The sequence below is a fragment of the Bufo bufo genome, chromosome 5 (genome assembly GCF_905171765.1).
Source record: "Bufo bufo chromosome 5, aBufBuf1.1, whole genome shotgun sequence".
NCBI lineage: Eukaryota > Metazoa > Chordata > Amphibia > Anura > Bufonidae > Bufo > Bufo bufo.
This window is the reverse complement of record NC_053393.1, coordinates 409,217,290-409,240,845: the sequence shown is the minus strand read 5'-3', so window position 1 is coordinate 409,240,845 and position 23,556 is coordinate 409,217,290.

The following is a 23,556-nucleotide window of genomic DNA, read 5'->3' as shown; positions in this document are numbered from 1 at the left end:
TTCAATTTTGTTATCTCCTATCGCCCTGGGTCGAAGAACGGCAAAGCGGATGCTCTCTCAAGGATGTTCTCTGAAACCTCTCAGATCAATGAGGCTCCGGCCGGTATCCTTCCCGACAGAAGCATCATAGGAGCCACCTACTTGAGGGAACTTCTGGGTTCCCTCAAGGAAGGGTATGAGAACGATCACCTCCTCACCTACCCACCTGGAGCTGTAAACCTTACTCTCAAGGGTGGCTACTGGTTGTACCGGGATCAGCAGTTGTACGTACCAGAATCTGCACGACTTGACGTACTTAAACTCAACCACGATTCCAAACCGGCCGGCCATCTGGGTATCAGAAGGACCCAGGAGCTCCTCTCCCGTTTCTTCTGGTGGCCAACTTACAGAAAAGATACCGAGAGGTTTGTCTCCTCATGCACGACGTGCGCCCGCAACAAGACCCCCCGCTCCTCCCCCGTGGGCTTGCTATGTCCACTCCCGGTTCCCTCCCGCCCCTGGGGTTCAATCTCCATGGACTTTATTGTGGAACTTCCTCCCTCCAAAGGCATGAACACCGTTCTGGTCGTCGTCGACCGTCTCATCAAAATGGCCCACTTCATCCCATGCAAGGGCCTACCTACCGCCAAACAGACGGCCGATCTCGTACTCCGAGAGGTTTTTAGGCTACATGGGGCCCCGGACGATGTTGTTTCGGATCGGGGAGTACAGTTCACTTCCAGGTTCTGGAGAAACTTCTGTCAAGCCCTTGGGATCAAGGTGAACCTGTCTTCTGCGTTCCACCCCCAATCCAATGGGCAGACCGAGAGAACGAATCAAACCCTCGAGCAGTATTTGCGCTGTTTCGTCACCCATCTGCAGGACGACTGGCTGGACCACCTCTCTACGGCCGAGTTCGCCTATAACAATGCGGAGCACAGTTCTACCCAATACAGCCCGTTCTACGCTAACACCGGCCTACACCCAACCTTCATCCCTCACTTGCCCATTTCCACCACAGTCCCAGCTGTGGCCGAACGTCTTGCAAGTCTACAACAGGCACAGGAAAATATTCGGGATAATCTACATCGAGCCCAGAGCCGCTTCAAGCAGGCAGCGGATAAACACCGCAAACCCGCTCCGGAATTCCAGGTAGGGGACAAGGTGTGGCTCTCCACCAGAAACCTAAGCCCAAAGGTTCCCTCCCGGAAGTTGGGCCAAAAATACATGGGTCCTTTCCGGATCACGGCTCGAATCAACGAAGTCACCTTCCGACTCGACCTTCCCGACTCCATCCGAGTGCACCCGGTTTTCCACTGCTCTCTCCTGAAACAACATGTTGAGAACACTTTCCCAGGCCGCCACCCCCCTCCTCCTCCTCCGGTAAGAGTACAAGACCAGGAGGAATACACTGTGGCCAAGATCCTTGACTCCAGACTCCACCGTGGAAGGCTGCAGTATCTAGTTGGGTGGAAAGGCTATTCCCCCGAGGATAACTCCTGGGAGCCGGAGGAAAATGTCCATGCCCCCAGACTGGTAAAATCTTTCCACCAAAGACATCCCGATAAACCATCATCTGCGGTGCCCGGAGGTCACCTTGGAAGGGGGGGAGTACTGTCGGGATTCGAACCAGTGACCAGCCATGTCCCAGGCAGTAGCTCTAGCCACTAGACTACCAACCCTTCTGGACATTTCCTTCTACTGAACTCTTTGATCTACCTTGTTCCAGCCTTGCCTTGTTAATCTCTGTGATTCCTTGCACCTGCTACTTCCTCTTTATAAGCCCAGCCTCTTGCACCAGATCCCTGCTGGTTATTGTTCTTCTGGACTTGATCCTGCTGCATCTACTGCTGTTCCTCTGCTGCTACTGCTACCAACTTGACTGCTGCCGACCTTGGAATTGTCCCCGACTACTCTTCTGCTTGTCCCTACCAACTGACCTGCTTCCACCGTTCCCGATCCGGATTGTCTGACCACGCTCACTGCCGCCTGCCCTGAACCCACCGCCTGCTAACCGATTACGCCTCTGTCTGACTACGCTGCAACTACAACCTGCCTGCGGTCCTTGCCACTGGGCTCCACCTCCAGCCAGCTATCCTCTGACTCAGGTGAGCCTGTAGGATTGTAACAATAGATCACCCCACTTGTCTGGCAGTTGATGAAGTTTCTGATGTCATATTCATGACCTGTACATGCTGATCTAAATCTTTTCATGATCAAAGCTTGATCACAGGCAACACAACTGCTGCATGTGCCCACTGGTTTACATAGGCAAAACTAAAAGAGAGCTTAGAATTAGGGATCATTTCAATGACATTCTGAACAATAAAGACACAAGTGTAGCTCGACATATAAATGAGGTACATAATGGGAACACATCCTCCATTAGCTTTATGGTAATTCAGCATATACCCCAGAACCCACGTGGGGGTGACTGGGGTGGTGCTATCCTCAGAGCAGAATCAAAATGGATATTTAAAATGAAGAGTGTTACCCCTGATGGTCTGAATGAAGTGCTTTCATTTAAGCCTTTCTTATAATCAGACAATATGAGATGTCTTAATATTGCTCTTTTAAGCAATAATCATACTGCGAGTCTAAACTGGTGTTGTGTGTTTTCAGATAGATCCTATATGATAGTCTCTCTCCTCATTATATGTGGGTGACAGTCCTTGAGGGGATCTGCTGGCGGCATTTCTATGTCGCCGTTCCATGACCCCTAGCATGTCACCCATATATATGTATTTCTTCATCATGTATTTGCCTATGTAGATCGGTGGCTAACACCAGCCTCCCCTTGTATATACAGTAATCGTTGGTCTGTATATTATAAGCAATGCAGACTAATAAGTATTATTAGCTTGAACTAAGGGATGCCTCATGTGTGGCTTTAGTTAGGCATGACATAAACAAACCTGCTGGGGAAGTGTCAGTCATCCACATGGCAACTTCTCCGCCCCTCGTGACGTTGGTGTTGCTACTCAGTGAGTGAGGTGGGAGGGAGTTTTTTGCAAATTAGCCAGCTCCAGCCCTCCACTTCAGATTGCATGCCTGCGTTGACGAGCCCTCATTATGGACGGGACTTCATGCTTAAAAGGAAGTGGTTTGCAGTGTTCACTTGCCACTGACATTCTGTACTGCAACTACCTGTGACACTGCTCCCTGATGAGCCAGAGGACCCGGCGATACGCGTTGGCGCTATGAGGGTCTAGTAAGCAACAGGGTAATTTAGCACAGGTCCAAGCAGGCTGGGGGTCACTCTTTTCAGGGCGGGTGCTCCGACGACAGCCACTTGAGGTGCTCCCCGCTGATAAGACTAGTATCTATAGGGTCAGAGTACCTAGGTAAATAATGATATAAGCTGTCCTTCCACTTAAAAACCGTCACTGATGTATTTGAGATACAATTGGCTATACCCAGCCAGAGCTATCTGAACCTTTACTGTACCTGGACAACTGAATATTTTGAGCACTTTTTGTATCAATGTTAGACATTTTAAATAATCAAGTAAAAGTTAAGTTTTATATTATTCAGTATAAGGAGATCCCAGACTACTGTATTAACTTAGTCACAACATCTGAACAAAATGAGTAAATGCACCGATACATGATGTTTTGGCTGTTATAGAAAAGCAAAGAAGCACGAGATGCAGCAGAACTCTGTGAGTGCCAAAATGTACACCAGCACTGTATACTGTATACATTATTTTGAAAGTCATTGCTGCTATATTTACTATACTTATAAATGTTAGTTTCTTGGCTCACATTTTGATCAAACTGTGTGAGCACAGAAAGGACAACATCATATAGACCCACTTCTATTGGGCCTAAACCTCCAAAATGGAGTAATGACTAACTTAGTTTTTACTCTTCTGCAATGTGTCCAGTCCATTAGAGGTTGTTTATACATTGTGTACGTCCATGAACAAGCATGGTGTGAACTTGGCCTAGTATCGATATTCTCATCATGGAAAGAACCACATCTTGTTTCTCCTTTAAAAAATATCCATTTTACTGCATATAATAACAAGGCTTCTTGACTGTCAGAATTCACATTTCTTTTGAAATAAATTGTGAGAAAATGTATTATATGCAACATCAGAGTAAGTTCTAGGATGTGGACAGTTGAATTGTGGCTTGAAAAGCCAACAATCATTGTAATTGCATATCACAGAAATGTGTCTTTGTAGGCTACAAAAAAATTATCTTACTGTCACCTGAAACATGCAGTAATTGTGCTTGTAGCTAATACAACTTATGATTAGTTTGCCAATCTACATGGAATTCAAAGAACTTACAAAAGAAGCAAGTTTGCTGTACAATAGCCTGTATGGAGAGAAGACATTATTAATCCTTCAAAATGTCATGCTGCTACAAGCAGTGGGTAGAAGACATTCTGTGTGATAAAGTAAGCATCATTAAGCAATATTGTAATAAATCAATAATTAATCATGAAACAATATTGTATGGCAATGGTAAGAAACAAGAAGGTTTGGGTAATTTGTCATGTCAGACTACTAATGAAGGGTCTCCTATATGTTACGATTGCAAAAGAATACATTACTGCCTTTATATTATGAGTTTAATAAGAGAGTAGAAATCTGACGCTGTGATTATATACCAAAAAAATAACACGATTTCCGGGTTGAGTTTTAAATGGACAGGCTGAGAACTCTACACTTACACAAAATCAAAAGGCACCACTTTTTTAGAGAGTTTTCATTTTTTTTAAATTACATAATTTTATGGAAGTCACTGCCTTTATAAGAATACAGCACAGTAATAATATACTGTACATCTCTATAACAAAAGGTATTTGTGTGTTGGGAACCAAAGTAACTCGGGCTGGAATTAAACCCTGGAGTTGGGCTTGAACTATAGCCTGTAGATTTCTATAGTTCCCCTCCCCCTTCATATACTGTGCACAATAACATTTTATCCAGGATACTATTATCATCTAAAGGCCATCATTACTATACTGTAGATGATATGTCACTGTGGCCCACAATCGTTGGACTATGCCATCATATGAAATTATGGCTTAGTCATCAAATAGTAAAGAGAGTACCCGTATTGAGGGCAAACAACAAATCTCAGCCATATTTTACTATTTTCTTTCGTGTATTATGGTTTCCTACACTCTCTTCATAAAAATTCCCAGAATTTCTGATAGCCATTCAACACTACAACTTTCAACAGCATGACTATTTCCCCATATAAGTTTGTTCTGTCCCCACATGAAGGCGAATGAAGGTGTAACTGATAATGACTTTGTGACTGTCCTACCTTCGTATCCAAGCAGTGGAGCAGACCGGACCGGCAGATGCTCAGGTTAGATGGATCCAGACGTAGACATGAAGATGCAATCAAACGTGGGTTTATTTGATCCAGAGCAGTGACATACAGTGATACAATACAGGAATACAGTAGATGCTGTGGTGTGGATGTCTTTTCTGAGGCTAACTGCTGAGGCTACTGCTGGTCAAAAACTGATGCCTTCACAAGCCGAGGTGTGTGTCTCCAGTCACAAAGGAATGCAGCACTGAAAAAGGCTACAGGAAGTGACCAGGCCCAAGGCTGCTAAAACCACGCCCAGACATAAAACTTTATAGACAACGAACGAAGCGTGCAGCATACAAATTCCGGCCAGCAGATGGCAGCAGAGAACAATAGATTTAAACAACATAGGTAAAACAAGAAATAATACAGTGCAGAAATTCAATATGAAAGGAACAGCACACTCCCCGTCTGAAATTCACTTTGGGGATTTCACTATGACGAATGTCCATAAAATATAAACAACCTGTAAAAGAAAACATGTTAGAATGCAAATATAGATTAGTCCTGTTCACCCTGCAGGGACGTTCTCGACGGGTAATATTAAAATGAGTTCGTTGATTGGTCTTGAGAACGTTTTAAGCTCGCCTTTCCTGAAGATCTTCAACTCCACCTTCCGGACCTTGCCATCCTTGCTAGGGAAAACCTTTGAAATTAGTCCGATAGGCCAGTCAATCCTTTCGGTTTGTTGCTCTTTCATCAATACAAGGTCTCCTTCCTTCAAGTTTGGTTTGTTGTGTTGCCATTTTCTTCTTCCTTGAAGAATACTGAGGTACTCCTTTCGCCACCTGTTCCAGAAGTAATCTGCTAGATATTGTACACGTTTCCAGTGTTTTTGGTAGATGTTAGCATGAGTAAATTCTCCACTAGGTGTTAGCGTACTCTCAGTCTTTTGGGTAAGTAGAATAGCCGGAGTCAGTATGGCAGGTGTTTCAGGATCCATAGACACTGGCACAAGGGGTCTTGAGTTGATAATAGCCGAAACTTCGGCAAGAAGGGTGACTAGAGTCTCATGTGTGAGTCTTGACGAGTTTACATCCATCAGCATAGAATTTAAGATGTTGCGCGAGACGCCGATCATTCTCTCCCAGGAGCCCCCCATGTGGGAACTATGAGGAGGATTGAAAATCCAGGTGCAACCTTTTTCCGCCAACTGATCTTGAATGGACTTGGTGTCGATGTTAAGTTCTCTACAAGCTCCGATGAAGTTGCTTCCCTGGTCAGACCTCAATTGTTTTACTGGTCCTCTGATTGCGAAGAACCGTCTTAAGGCATTGATAAGGCTGGATGTGTCCATAGATTCTATCACCTCTATGTGAACTGCTCGCACACTCATGCAAGTAAATAGTACAGCCCAACGCTTACTGTTTGCGTGACCGCCGCGGGTCCTGCGTGCGGATACCATCCATGGCCCAAAGACATCTAGGCCAACATAGGTGAAAGGCGGCTCTGTACATAGTCTGTCCGCAGGCAAGTCGGCCATTTGTTGGTGTAGTTGTTTTCCTCTTGCTTTACGACAGTGCACACATTCATGCAATACTTGGGCCACGCGTTTTTTCATACCTATAATCCAAAGGCCAGCAGACCGTATTTTGCCCTCAGTAATTTGCCTGCCTTGGTGTTCGGCCCTTTCGTGGTAGTGTCGGATTAGCAAGACGGTGATATGATGTTTGCTGGGAATGATGAGAGGATTTTGTGCTGCAATTCCCAGGTGGGCTTGATTCAAACGACCACCAACTCTTAGCAAGCCAAAACTGTCGATAACTGGATTTAAGTTGGCAAGAGGACTTTTTAAAGGAATCTGCTGTTTGTTGTACAAGCACTTCCATTCTATGTTGAAATTTTCCTGCTGGACGTGACGTAATATGAGGTACTCACTATGAGAGATGTCCTCAGCAGAGAAGGGTTTATGACAGGCATGCCAACCATGACAATCTTTATCTTGGTGAGTATTATGATAACATCTTGCAATGTGCACTAACCTTGCAATAGTTCTGACGAGTCTCATCCAGCTGGAGAAACGTTCAAAGCGCTGACAACCGAAGCTGGCGGTTTGCTTTGTTCCAGTGACTAATGCACTAACTTCAGCGCGGATTTCTGGATCATTATCCGGATCCTGGATGTTGAAAACTTCCTGTACACATTCGTCTGCCTCTCCAAGCAGAAACTCTGGACCTGTAAGCCAAGTAGAGTTAGTAAAGGAACCTATAGACATAGGCCTAGTGGCGTGATCTGCTGGATTAAGTTCGGATGGTACATAGTGCCATTGTTCAGGTTTGGAGGACCTCCTTATTCTCTCTATGCGGTTACTAACGTACACATAAAATCGCTTGGTCCGATTGTGGATGTAACCTAAAACGACCTTACTGTCGGTGTAATACTGGACTTCAGCTATGTCGACACCCAGTTCTTGTTGTATGAAATCCGCAATCTCCACTGCCAACACAGTCCCACAGAGTTCCAGTCTGGGAATAGTATGATCGGGCTTGGGGGCTAACTTAGCCTTACCAAAGACGAATCCAACGGGATTTTGGTTGTTGGGTTCTGTCACCTTGAGATAGGCAACCGCTGCGATGGCCTCCGTGGAGGCGTCCGAGAACACGTGGAGTTCTTTCTTTATGCTAGAGGAAAGTGAAGTTTTAATATAGCATCTCGGGATGTGGATCTCATCCAAGGCACACAAAGATCGCTTCCAGGCTTCCCATTTTTGCTCTTTCTCGGAGGGAAGTGGGGTATCCCAATCCTTGACTGTTTCAGAAAACTGTCTCAGTAGAGATTTACCTTGTATGTAATGGGCGCTACAAATCCCAGCGGATCAAATAGGCTGTTTACTACTGATAGGACGCCTCGTTTTGTGAATGGCTTGTCTGCACAACTTATCTGAAAACCGAAGGAGTCAGCCGAGAGATCCCATCTGAGGCCCAAGCTCCTCTGCACAGGTGGACTGTCCAGTCCCAAGTTAATGTCCTTGAATCCTGGTGCATGATCGCCTGATTCGAAGGCCCTCATAACGGCCAGGCTGTTTGAAGCAATTTTGTGTAGTCTAAGTTTAGCTTGGTACAACATACTTTGAGTCCTTTTGAGCAGATCGATAGCCGCTTCTTCAGTGGGTAGTGATTTGAGTCCATCGTCTACGTAGAAGTCCTTTTCTACAAAGTCTCTGGCGTCTTTACCGTACTCGGATTCTCCCTCTAATGCAGTGCGCCGAAGGCCGTAAGTTGCCACGGCAGGTGAAGGGCTGTTTCCAAATACGTGTACCCTCATACGATATTCTGCCATCTCTGCGTTGGTGTCGTTATTCTTGTACCACAGAAACCTGAGGAAATTCCGGTGGTCCTCCCTGACTACGAAACAGTGGAACATCTGTTCAATGTCGGCGGTGATGGCAACGAGCTCTTTTCTGAACCTCATCAGCACTCCAACTAGGTTATTCGTCAGATTAGGACCTGTGAGAAGGACATCATTAAGAGATACACCTTGATGTTTGGCACTTGAGTCGAAAACAACCCTAATTTGATTAGGTTCCGTGGGTGATATACTCCAAATGAAGGCAAGTACCAGCACTCGTCGTTCTTCCCTAAGGATGGAGCTGGTTCTGCATGGTTGTTGCGGAATATTTTGTCGATAAAGGCAACGATGTGTTCTCTCATCTCAGGCTTGCTGTTCATGGTACGCTGAAGAGAGTTAAATCTAGACAGAGCTTGTTCCCTATTGTTCGGGAGTCTCACCCTGGTAGCTCGGAAGGGTAATGGAGAAACCCAGTGATTGGTTTCGTCTTTAAAGAACTCATTGTCCATTATCTTGATAAATTCTCTGTCCTCTACTGACAAAGCTACTTTATCATCGTCCTTGCTGGTATGAAAGACTAATCTTCCCAAGTCGTCGGCAAAGGGAGGAATGTTGTCAGGTGGTTGTATGAGGTCTGGAGGCTTCTCTTTCACCTCATAGTGATGAGGGCAAGGCTTAATGCAAGTTGTGCGTCCATCTCCACGCACGTACGTTTTGAATGAGTGGATTTTTGGCTGATCCAAACATACATTTCCTATGACTACCCATCCCAAGTCCAGTCTCTGGGCGTATGGTGCATAGTCGGGACCATTACACTGTTGACGCACCTTGTGTACCCTTAGATTGTCTCTGCCAAGCAGGAGTAGAATCTCGGCGTTGTTGTCCATAGGTGGGATAACGTTGGCTAGGTGCCTTAGGTGTGGATGGTGAAATGCAGCTTCCGGGGTAGGAATTTCATCCCTATGGTTGGGTATTTGATCGCATTCGATCAGCGTCAGTAGAGGTATTTCCGTATTTCCACTAACGGAACAAGCGATGAATCCTTGTGCCCTCCTGCCGCTAGTCTCTATGCGACCCGAGCAGGTGTTTAAGATGTAGGGTTCTGACGGTCCCTTTATTCCAAAGGCTTCAAAGAATTTAGGTCCTGCTAGGGAGCGGTTGCTTTGGTCGTCAATGATGGCATACATTTTTACTGCCTTTTCTGGTAGCCCCTCCGGGTAGACCTTGATTAGGCATATGCGGGCACAACATTTCTCACTCTGGCCCTCCCCACATACGTCCAAGCATGAGCAGGAAACAGCAGTGGCTGTGTTAGCGTGGTTCTGGGGCTCCCCGCCATGACTTGGAGCAGGACTGGTGGTGACGGCAGCAGGTGAATCCCTTGTGAGTGGAGTTGGGTGCATAGCTGAGGCATGTCTATCACTATGACACTCCTCACACTTGATAATGGATTTGCAGTCCTTAGCCATGTGCTCCAATGAAGCGCAGCACTTGAAACATACCCCAAGCTCGGTCAGGACTTTCCTGCGCTCCTGGTATTGTTTTGGATCTAAATCCTCTGCATTTGTTCAGTGAGTGTGGTTTTTTATGAATGGGACATTCACGATTGAAGGCCTTGTCTCCTGATGAGGTAGTGTACTGTCTACCAGTGGGTACTGCAGATGATGGTAGGTTAGTCTTTCTAACATTCACGCTGCTCTTAAAGTCTCTGTGTTTATGTACAATACTTTCATACCTTGATGATGGTGTCACTGAGGCTGTAGTATTGAACTCCAGGAAGTCGAGGCTGGGGTCATTCCTCATCTGGGACTGTTCATCGATGAATCTGCAGAAATGAATAAATGGGGGAAAAGTGACGTCATGCACTCTTTTGTACCTTGAGACTGATGCCGTCCACTTCTCTTGCAGCTGTATGGTAACTTCACGACAATTGGGTTCACCCCATGGGCTGTATCCAGGTAGCACAGGCCCGACAGACGAGGGTCTCTTTTGGCAAGCTCCAGTTCCATGAGCAAATCACTTAAATCCTGAGCTTATGGACATCCTTGAGACTGATCTTGGGGACGTTCTGCAGTCTCCTGAATAGTGCCTTCTCTATTGCTTCTGCGCTGCCAAAGGTGCGTTCGAGTCTCTGCCAGCTGCAGCGAGACCTGCTTCTGCTTGTCCCACATAGACAGTTTCTAAGGCTCTTGATGCGATTTGTGGAGCCTGGGGCCCAGCCAGTTGATCAAGAGGTCGAGCTCCTGCTCTGCAGTTAGGTTGAGGTTGGCGATGGCGGCTTTGAAGGTTGCCTCCAGGCTCTGTAGCTCTCGCACGGTCATCAAATTTTGAGAGACTGGTGTTAATTAGCTCTCTGCTCACCATAAAACCTGGCAAACTCAGACATATCTGATTTCTCACTGCTTGTTGCCATGACAACTTGTGATGCCCCTGGGCGTATAGGCTGCGTGGCGTGAAAGGGTGAGATGCTTCCGGGTAGAATGATGTTGCTGCAGGGTTGAGCTGTGGTCTAGCCTCTGTAGATTCTGATGACTGCTGCTTGAGCTGTGGAGGTAGGCCAGGAAACACCTGGTAGCCATCTTGCTGTAATAACTGTCCTTGAGAGGGTGCGTCTGGGCGACTGTTGTTGGATTGCTCGGGTGCTGTGGGTATCGCTGCCACTGCAGGTAGAGCTGACTTGGAGGTTTCAGTGTTGTTGGCTTGGACAGTACTGCAACACTGGGGGTGGTGCAGATAACTGTTTCAGTATGTAGTCGCTGGTGCGATCAGCTGGATCGTCTATCTCCTCTGGTGGTAAGCAGACTGAATCAGGGCCTTGGCTCAATGCTTGCTCAAGTAGTCTTACTCTTGCTAATGCGATTTCCTCTTCCCTCTCTGATTCAAGGATCTTTATTCGAGCCTCTGCTTCTGCTTCTGCCCTCTTGGCCTTTGCCTCCGCTTCTGCCCTCTTGGCTTCTACCTCCGCTTCTGCCCTCTTGGCTTCTGCCTCCGCTTCTGCCCTCTTGGCTTCTGCCCTCTTGGCTTCTTCCTCCGCTTCTGCCCTCTTGGCTTCTACCTCCGCTTCTGCCCTCTGGCTTCTGCCTCCGCTTCTGCCCTCTTGGCTTCTGCTTCAGCCCTCGCAAGGACTTCTTTTTCGGTGAAGGAACGCCTCACTTTGGATTGCTCTGCATTATGCGGGCCTCTAGTAATCTTTCGCTCAGGGTGGAGCTTCTAGAGCATGATGATCTGTAGGACCGCGAGGAATGTTTGGATGAATGCGATCTGTGTGATCTAGTTTCTTGCAAATGAGAGATACGGAGTTTCCACTTTATCTTTAGCGTCCAGCACCATGGCGTCTCTTTGTCTGTCTATTGATTCTGCCTTGCACAATTCTGATGGGGCTTCTTCAATATTAGAGTCTTTTAGAAAGGTTATATACCTTGTGGACAGTCTCTTGTATCTTTCATGGGCTGCGTTCAGCCGCCCGACGGCAACTTGTAAACTGGTGGCATCGCCTGAGGAGGACTTAAGTCCTGATATGAGGGAGGAAACTCGCTCCCATAGATCTTCCAGGTCGTCACATAGCTCATCTTTCCTGGTGTGATAATTTTCTGTGATCTTTATTGTTGGTTTGAGAGAGCGCCTTGGTCGTGTGACTTGGTCTGCTGGAAGTGTGGGTTCTACCTCCAGCTCTTCATAATGATCAGTATCAGGTAGCATTTGCTTTGTTTCATCACTGGGGAACTGTACGAGGTCCTTTTCGGCCATTTTGATTTAAGGTGCGCTGTCTCTTTAAGAAATCGAACTTTTGAATTGGGGGCTGAAAATTGCAGTGCGGCTCAGATGAGGCACCCCGATGAGTTTCCCAAGGTGTCTTGAGTGAATTGCGGGGTTTTGGTTTAAGGGAGGCCCCGCGTGCGTGAACAGTTCTTATATCATGCAAGCAAGGGTTAATATAGGATGTAATAAGGGGCTTGGCGAGTAGTGGAGGACTTCCAGGCGAGAGTATATCTACTGCGGACACGCCGTGCTTCCCCTTAGGCTTATGGGACGTGCACTGTTGCTGGGCAGATTTGCTGCGAGTGGGCCTGTTGCTGGGGAGGTTCCTGAGTGTGGCGCTGGGCTCTGAGGCAATCTGTAGCCGGGCATTGGACTTCAGACGGATATTGACTGGGTATAAGGCTTTAAGGCAGTTTTTGACTGTTCTGTCCCCACATGAAGGCGAATGAAGGGTAACTGATAATGACTTTGTGACTGTCCTACCTTCGTATCCAAGCAGTGAGCAGACCGGACCGGCAGATGCTCAGGTTAGATGGATCCAGACGTAGACATGAAGATGCAATCAAACGTGGGTTTATTTGATCCAGAGCAGTGACATACAGTGATACAATACAGGAATACAGTAGATGCTGTGGTGTGGATGTCTTTTCTGAGGCTAACTGCTGAGGCTACTGCTGGTCAAAAACTGATGCCTTCACAAGCCGAGGTGTGTGTCTCCAGTCACAAAGGAATGCAGCACTGAAAAAGGCTACAGGAAGTGACCAGGGCCCAAGGCTGGCTAAAAACCACGCCCAGACATAAAACTTTATAGACAACGAACGAAGCGTGCAGCATACAAATTCCGGCCAGCAGATGGCAGCAGAGAACAATAGATTTAAACAACATAGGTAAAACAAGAAATAATACAGTGCAGAAATTCAATATGAAAGGAACAGCACAAAGTTTGGCTAAACAGATAAGATAGTGTAGTCACTTGCCTAGACAGCTGTTGTATGTTGCTAATATGATAATGAATATTTGCTGCCCGTCAAAATTAAATGAAACATTGATCTAGTCATTTTCAGGGCCTCTATAACCAAAAGCTGATGAGTAAGAGTGTGCTGATCTACAAGGGGGTGTCTTAAAGATGACTACTTTCACTGTATTACCAGTGCAGTGGAAGTGGTACACCTACAATCATGGTGTCTACTGAGAGGATTGCTGGGAGCACAATCCTATACTGTAGGTGAGGAAATATTAGGTTTAATCATACTTGTTGAATTTAGGTGTTTGGTGCTGTACATTGCTATGAGTGAATTGCTTAGCCGCTTGGTTCCCACCTCATGCAAATTAACAAGCAAATGGCACAGCCCCTGTGCCAGTTAATTTACATGTTGAGTTTGTTGACACTGCCTGCTCCTGCTTCTACTACCAAGCCATATGTAGAATCGGGCTGTCACACTGATGTCACTAGCCCAGTACTGCATTCAGGTGGTAACCAGGGAACCCCATCCATCAATAATGATGTTACAGAGAAACCCTGTGCAGAGGAGGCTTGGGGAAGATGATGTGAAAAAGTGATCTGTGTATTCTCTGCAGGTCTGTATAAGCAAATGAAAGGTAACAGTGATCTAATGGGCTGGTATCATTGGCAGTTATTAGTGATCTGTATATGGAGACAGCATAGAATAAACAGATCATGTGTTCTCTGCTAACCTTTGCCTCAATGATAATCAAAAAAAAAAAAAAAACATAGTAAAATGCATAAGGAATAAAAATAATATAATGAAAAAATAATGAAAAAGTAAAATAAAAATCGAGTCCCTCTTTCTTAAAAAAAATGCACAACTCTCTGAACACACAATTCAATTTTAGGTATTTAGGTGCTCAGGCATTGCTATGTTCCCATCACACAGAATTTACATTATTCAAAACATAAAATAATTAACAATTTGCAGATATATCCTGACCATTCTGCTTTTGTTATTATAATAAAAAAAAATCAGGTTTTGGATAAATGACATCCATGTACAAATGTTCTTCTTTATTCTGTGGCAGGGAGATACATTTAAAACTAAAATCATTTTATTTTTACAGCAACACCATACATTGCTAAATGAAAATATGAAGGCATGCAAAGCATTTCGCTGCTGGCAGCTCACTTTGCAATTGCCAACCATATGGTATCCTAGATATGCTCGATGAAAGTCCCAAGACGTTGCAGGCTATGGAAGCATGTTTAGGCCATGCAGACTGCTCACAGTATCACAAGCAACATGCAGCCTGGCATTTTCCTGTTGAAGAATGGCTCCTTAAACACTTTGGAAAAATAGCATACAGTGGTTCACGACCAAATCAATGTAATGCTGAGCTGTTAGAGTACCTGAAATGAACACTAGAGAGGTCCAGCTACATTATGCCACCTCACAATACCAGGAGTAGGACTGGTGTGGACATTACTTTGTGAAGGCTTCTTCATAGAATTGTCACATAATCTCCAGGCCAATCTCTGACTATCATTGTATCCGAGACAAAAGCGGGACTCATCGCAAAAGAGGATAGATCTCCATCCAAACCCCTATTGTAATCTTGCAGCGTACCATGATAGCCTTTAAGACTGGTGACATGAGGTCAATGGAACAACTATGAGCGTGTCGTCTGGCTTATAGCCAAATGTCGTTAGAAAGCATTCTGATGGTTTGTGTAGACACTGTTTTTTATCCTAGACTTGGATGATAACATTCAATTTCACTTGCAGTAAAGAATGGATCACTACACACAATTCTTCTAATCTTCTAATCTCTGTGCACCTCTTGCTGTCATTCCAGTTCACCGTTCTCCCAACCACCAGGACACCGGATGTTGCTCAGTGCTGATATCTCAGATAGGCACGTAAAGATCTTCTGGAATTATAAAATAAGGTCTCTCAGTTAAAGGATTCTTTTGCTTTCAATCTGGCTTTTATGCTCCTTCAACATGCCAGAGATTGCATCTAGGTTCTTGAAAATGTGATCATCTCAGATCGTAGTGATACCTAGAGTTGAGCGGACACCTGAATGTTTGGGTTCGGGCAGAAATTCACAAAAAAGTTTGAGTTCAGGACCCGAACTTGACCCCAAACCAGAACCCCATTGAAGTCAATGGGGACCCGAACTTTTGAGCACTAAAATGGCTGTAAAAAAGTCATGGAAAGGGCTAGAGGGCTACAAATGGCAGCAAAATGTGGTTACGAGCATGGCAAGTGCTCTGCAAACAAATGTGGATAGGGAAATGACTTAAATTACATAAAATACGTAAAAAGAAAAAATAATAATCTTGATCTTGGAGGACGAGGTCCATATGGAGTAGGAGGCTGAGGAGGTGGTGGATGTAGCGGTGTAGGTGGAAGCGACGGTGGAGGAGGAAGTAGCCAACACTGTTTTTTGGTTTTATTTTTATTTTTTGGGTTTAAATTAGGGTACACCCTAAAACATTGGGAAATATAACCTGTTATAACACCCTCCAGCCATGCTAAACAAACGTTTAGACAATACACTGGCTGCAGGGCAGGCCAGCACCTCCAAGGCGTAAAGGGCAAGCTCAGGCCATATGCCCAATTTATAGACTCAGAAGTTGAAGGGGGCAGACCCATCAGTCATTACGTGTAGACGTGTGCACACATACTGCTCCACCGTGTCGCACGTTTCCATGATGTCCACAATCCAATTAGATAACTGCTCTATCAACTTTTGATGTTCTTTTCTGCGCCTACCATGTTGATCACGGTTAGCGGCGAATCAGGGTTCTACGCCGGAGAGGGAGCGTGAGAAAGGGAGACCACATCCAAGGGAGGTAAATGGCTGCAATGTGATCGAGCGGAAATGTGGGACAAGTTATTAAAGCAGAAGGATCGAATTAAAGGGCCAATTAAAGACAAATTTTTGAAATTTATGTCCCTGTCACCTATGCAGAGCAGGGGTTTTTAATCGCCAGAAATGGGTTAATGTCACCCACCAATGGAACAGATGATTTTTAAAAATTTCGGTCCCTGTCACCTATGCAGAGCAGGGGTATATCACAGGAAAAAATTGGTGAATGTCACCCAACTATGTAACAGAAAAATTTGTGAAATTTTTGAACCTGTCAACTAGGTAGAGCAGGGGTATATCACAGCCAAAAATTGGAGAATGTCACCTGACAATGTAACTGACAAATTAGTGAAATTTATTAACCTGTCTACTAGGTAGAGCAAGGGTATATCACAGCCAAAAGTTGGGGAATGTCACCCGACAATGTAGCAGACAAATTAGTGAAATTTGTTTACCTGTCTACTAAGTAGTGATGAGCGGCAGGTGCCATATTCGATTTCGACGAAATTCGCGAATATTCGATAGAATATTCGTTTTATATTCGTCGAAATCGAATATTCTTCATTATTCTTATCGCGATTAATATGCGATTTAAATAATCGCGTATTGCGATTTTAACTTAGCACTGCTATATTCCATATTCGTTAATTCTAGCTTAATATGGAATATAGCAGTGCTAAGTTAAAATTGAAATTCGATTATTATAACTAGAATTTTTTTTATTTTTTTTATTGTTATATTTTTTTCTTTCCCACTTCCCTAAAGTTGTTCTTACCTGTCCTTTGGATTCCTGGCTTCCTGGCTGCTCCAGTCAGTGCCCGTTGCCGCTTCTGCCGACTTCCGTGCTCACGGTGCGTCCCCATCACCATGGGAACGTCTCCATATACTAGAATGTACTGTCGGATTTGAGAATTACGTGAAAAATCGCAATTCGATTATTTCAAGTTATAATAATCGAATTTCGATTTTAACTTAGCACTGCTATATTTAATTCTAGCCTAATATGGAATATAGCAGTGCTAAGTTAAAATCGAAATTCGATTATTATAACTTGAATTAATCGAATTGCGATTTCAACTTGGACCTGGTTTACTATGGTTGGCTTGGTAGAATTAGCGAATATGACGAATGTATTCATCATATTCCACAAAACGAATATAACGAATGTATTCGTCATATTCCACAAAACAAAGTATTCTGCATCTTCGTTTTAGCTACCTATTCATCAACTTCGCTAATTCTAGCAATCATATAGGAAAGTTTACTATAGAGACAGCTAAGTTTAATTCGCTATGCGATTATATTACTTTGCTTTTTTTTTATAAATAGAATAATTATAATAATTATCAGGTATTATAATTATTCTATTTTTTTTTTTTAAAAAAGCAGTCATATAATCGCATAGCGAATTAAACTTAGCTGTCTCTATAGTAAACTTTCCTATATGATTGCTAGAATTAGCGAAGTTGATGAATAGGTAGCTAAAACGAAGATGCAGAATACTTTGTTATATTCGTTTTGTGGAATATGACGAATACATTCGTCATATTCGCTAATTCTACCAAGCCAACCATAGTAAACCAGGTCCAAGTTGAAATCGCAATTCGATTAATTCAAGTTATAATAATCAAATTTCGATTTTAACTTAGCACTGCTATATTCCATATTAGGCTAGAATTAAATATAGCAGTGCTAAGTTAAAATCAAAATTCGATTATTATAACTTGAAATAATCGAATTGCGATTTTTCACGTAATTCTCAAATCTGACAGTGCATTCTAGTATATGGAGACGTTCCCATGGTGATGGGGACGCTCCATGAGCACGGAAGTCGGCAGAAGCGGCAACGGGCACTGACTGGAGCAGCCAGGAAGCCAGGAATCCAAAGGACAGGTAAGAACAACTTTAGGGAAGTGGGAAAGAAAAAAATATAACAATAAAAAAAAAAATATTCGAAATATCGAATTTATATCACTATATTCAAAATATTCGCGATATTCGAATATTCGCGCTCAACACTACTACTAAGTAAAGCAGGAATATATCACAGCCAAAAATTGGTGAATTTCACCCGAAAATGTAGCAGACAAATTAGTGAAATTTGTTTATCTGTCTACTAGGTAGAGCAGGGGTATATCACAGCCAAAAATTAGCGAATGTCACCCGAAAATTAAACAGAGAAATTAGTAAAATTAGTTTACCTGTTTACTAGTTAGAGCAGGGGTATGTCACAGCCAAAAATTGGTGAATTTTACCCGAAAATGTAACAGACAAATTTGTGAAATGACATAAAATAAAATACGTACAAATTAAAAAAAATAATCTTGATGTATGAGGTGGAGATCCATATGGAGTAGGAGGTTGAGGAGGGTTGAGGAGGCTTGAGGAGGTGGTGGACGTAGCGGTGTAGGTGAAAGCGGCGGTGGAGGAGGACGAGGTAGCCAACACTGGTTTTTGGTTAAAAAAAATTTTTTACACCCTATTCTGCACAAGGTACGGACAAGTCCTGTGGGATCTATGCCTGGTTCATTTTAATTAACGTGAGCTTGTCCACATTGGCTGTGGACAGGCGGCTGCGCTTGTCTGTAATAACACCCCCTGCCGTGCTAAAAACACGCTCAGATAATACACTGGCTGCAGGGCAGGCCAGCACTTCAAAGGCGTAAAGGGCAAGCTCAGGCCATGTACCCAATTTGGAGACCCAGAAGTTGAAGGGGGAAGACCCGTCATTTAGTATATGTAGGCGTGTGCACACATACTGCTCCACCATGTTGCTGAAATGCTTCCTACTGCTAAGACATTCCATATCAGCTGGTGGTGCTGGTTGTTGTGGCTTGCTGACAAAGCTTTTCCACATTTCGGCCATGCTAACCCTGCCTTCTGAGGTGCTGTGGTGACCCAGCTGCGTTGGTGACCTCTGCCTCATCCTCTGCGCTATTGCTTTGTGATTCCACTGTTGCCCCCGCTGTCAGGTTGGGAATGCCACCAGCAGCTGCATCGACCAGCGTGCGCTTGTACGTGTGCATCTACAAGCATATTCCAGTGATGGAATTAAGGATGGTACATTGTCCGTTGTAACAGGGATTCCAGCAGCGTGGCCACCTAGTAATGTGGACAACTCGGCGGTTGTTGCGAAGACACTGCAGCATGTAATCGCTCATGTGTACCAGGCTGCCCAGAGGCAACGACAAGCTGTCCTCTGTGGGAGGTGTATCGTCTGTGTCCTCTGTATCCTCCCAGCCACGCACCAGTGATGGCCATGAGCTGGTTTGGGTGCCACCCTGCTGTGAACATGGTTCCTCCTCATCATCCTCCTCATCCTCCACCTCATCATCCTCCAGAACTGTGCCCTGGCTGGACAATTGTGTACCATGCCGTTTGTGGGTGCAGGGAACCCACCTCCGCGGAGCCACTTGTGAATGACAGGCCGGAAACCCTATGAAATGATCCCGCTTCCTCCTCCTCCTCCTGTGCCACATCCTCTTCCATCATCGCCAGCAGTGTTTTTTCAAGGAGGCATAGAAGTGGGATAGTAACACTGAGAACGGCGTTATCGACATTGGCCATGTTGGTGGAGTACTCGAAACAGCGCAAAAAGGAACACAGTTCTCGCATGGAGGCCCAGTCATTGGTGGTGAAGTGGTGCTGTTCTGCAGAGCGACTCACCCATGCGTGCTGCAGCTGAAACTCCACTATCGCCTGCTGCTGCTCGCACAGTCTGGCCAACATGTGAAAGGTGGAGTTCCACCTTGCGAGCACGTAGCATATGAGGCGGTGAGCGGGAAGGCCGAAGTTGCGCTGCAGCGCTGACAGGCGAGCAGCAGCAGAATGAGAACGCCGAAAGCGCGCACAGATGGCCCACACTTTCTGCAGCAGCTCTGACATATCAGGGTAATTTTTAAGGAACCTCTGCACCCCCAAATTCTGCACATGCACCAGGCAAGGGATATGCGTCAACCGGCTAGTCCCAGAGCTGCAACGAGATTTCGCCCATTATCGCACACCACAAGCACGGGCTTGAGGCTCACTGGCACCAACCACTCATCGGTCTGTTGTTCCATGCCTGTCCACAGCTCCTGCACGGTGTGGGGTTTGTCCCCCAAACAGATATGTTTTAAAACTGCCTGCTGTCGTTTACCCCCTGGCTGTGCTGAAGTTGGTGGTGAGGTGTTACGCTGACCGGATGAGGAGGTGGTAGAGGATGAGGAAGCGGAGTAGGAGGAGAAGCACAGGAGGCAAACTGAAGCGCCCTGCAATCCTTGGTGGTGGAAGGACATGAGCCAAAGTGCTATTTGCCTCAGGCCCAGCCGCCACTTGCTTTTTACCAGTTGCTGTTAGTGAGATATAACGTCCCTGACCGTGCTTACTGGTCCACATATCCGTAGTTAGGTGAACCTTGCCACAGATGGCGTTGCGCAGTGCACACCTGATTTTGTCCCCCACTTAGTTGTGCAGGGAAGGGATGGCTCGCCTGGAAAAGTAGTGGCGTCTGGTCACGACGTACTGTGGGACCATAAGGCCTCTTTCACATGGGTGAGATTTCCGCAGGTGCAATGCGTGGACGTAAACGGATTGCACCCGCACTGATTCCGGACCCATTCATTTATATGGGGCTGTGCACATGAGTGTGATTTTCACGCATCACTTGTGCGTTGCGTGAAAATCGCAGCATGTTCTATATTCTGCTTGCGTTTCACGCAATGCTGGCCCCATAGAAGTGAATGGGGCTGCGTGAAAATTGCAAGCATCCGCAAGCAAGTGCGGATGCGGGTCGATTTTTTTAAACACACGGTTGCTAGGAGACGATCGGGATGGGGACCCATCATTATTATTTCCCTTTATAACATGGTTTATAAGGGAAAATAATAGGCATACTGAATACAGAATGCATAGTACAATAGGGTTGGAGGGGTTAAAAAAAATAAAATAAAATTTAACTCACCTTAATCCACTTGTTCGCACAGTCGGCATCTCTTCTGTCTTCATCTGTGTGGAATAGGACCTTTGATGATGTCACTACGCTCATCACATGGTCCATCACATGATCCATCACCATGGTGATGGATCATGTGATGAGCGTAGTGACGTCATCAAAGGTCCTATTCCTCACAGATGAAGACAGAAGAGATGCTGGCTGCGCGAACAAGTGGATTAAGGTGAGTAAAAGATATATTTTTTTTAATTTATTTTTTTAACCCCTCCAGCCCTATTGTACTATGCATGCTGTATTCAGATGCTATTATTTCCCTTATAACCATGTTATAAGGGTAAATAATACAATCTACACAACCTTGAACCCAAACCTGAACTTCTGTGAAGAAGTTCGGGTCTGGGTACCAAATTCAGTTTTTTATTACGCGCGTGCAAAACGCATTGCACCCGCGCGATAAAAACTGAACAACGGAACGCAATCGCAGTCAAAACTGACTGCAATTGCGTACCTCTTTGCGCGGGTTTGCCGCAACACATCCGGACCTTATACGGACAGGCTCGTGTGAAAGAGGCCTAAGCTTTTGAAATCTCAGTCTCCACAAGACGGAATGACAGCATTCAAAGGACAGTAATTTTGAAACTGCTGGCATTCAGGGGTGAGGGATAGCGGGTGGGTAGGGGGATACTTTCCTCTTCCGCTCCAGTGTTTTGGGAGATGGGAGCTGACGCTCCGTGGGGGACATTGTGGAGATGCTTGGTGACCCACATGGTCGTGTTGCTGGCAGATCCTCTGTTTGCGGGGTGGCAGGTGGCACTGTCACTCCAGAAGTGGATGAAGAGGCCAAGACTGCAGCAGAAGAGGAAGCATGAGGAGCCAGAGACCTTTCTTGGTTTTTGAGGTGACTACTCCACTGCAGCTCGTGCTTTGCACTTAGATGCCTGGTCATGCAGGTTGTGCTCAGGTTGAGAAAGTTTATGCCTTGCTAGCAGAGTCATCAAAAAGCAGAAGAGACTGCTGCATGACTAGGGGATCTGACTGCTTGGCTGATTTGCAAGGGGGTCAGGTGACAGACTGATGGACATCGGCTGCAGGTGCTAACTCTGATCTTTCAGCAGAAGACTGGGTCGGAGACAATGTGAAGGAACTGGAGGCACTGTCAGCAACCCAATCTACTATCGCCTGTACTTGTTCTGGCCTCACCATTCGTAAAGCTGCATTAGGCCCGACCAAATACCGCTGAAGGTTCTGTCGCCTTCTCGCACCTGAGGAAGGTGTTTAACTTGTGCCTGTAGCTGGCACAGATCGACCAAGTCCACTCCCTGCAACAGGAGCTCCACCAGCAGCACCACGACCGGGGCCTCGTTCCTTATTCAACGCTCTCCTCATTCTCCGCAAATTTTGTATTTTGCCCAAAATGGGTGTTTTTTTAATAACAGAATATAACAGCAGTATATAACGAGTGTATTTCACACTGACAGATGCAGCAAAGGCTGCAAATTTAGTATTTTTCCCAAAATGGGTGTTTTTTTAATAACAGAAGATAACAGCAGTATCTAATGCGTGTATTTCACACTGACAGATGCAGCAAAGGCTGCAAATTTAGTATTTTGCCCAAAATGGGTGTTTTTTTAATAACAGAAGATAACAGCAGTATCTAACGCGTGTATTTCACACTGAAATTTAAGCTTATAATACTACAATAATTTTCTGGGTTTTAAAAAAACATTTGCATTAGCACTAGCAAATAAATTGTATTTTTCCCAAGATGGGTGTTTTTTTAATAATAGAAGATAACAGCAGTATCTAACTCATGTATTTCACACTGACAGATGCAGCAAAGGATGGAAATTTTGTATTTTGCCCAAAATGGGTGTTTTTTTAAAACCCAGAAAATTATTGCAGTATTTTAAGCTTAAATTTCACACTGACAAATGCTGCATAGGCCCCAGATGTAGGGTATTGCCAAAAATGGGTGCTTTTTTAAACCCAGAAATTTATTGCTGTATTTCAAGCTTGTATTTAACAATGACAGATGCAGCAATCGCCAAAAATTTAGTATTTTGCCCTAAATGGGTGTTTTTTTTTATAACAGAATATGACAGCAGTATCTAACGCTTGTATTTCACACTGACAGATGCAGCAAGGGCTGTAAAATTTAGTATTTTGCCCAAAAAGGGTGTTTTTTAAACCCAGAAAATTATTGCAGTATTTTAAGCTTAAATTTCACACTGACAAATGCTGCATAGGCCCCAGATGTAGGGTATTGCCAAAAATGGGTGCTTTATTAAACCCAGAATATAATTGCATTATTTCAAGCTTCTATTTGACTGTCACAAATGCACATATGCTGTGCTGGTTCACTGAACTTGCATAAAATGGCTGCCGCCGCCCACCTATCTAACAGACGGATAAAAGCTATTTTTCTGTGTCACTG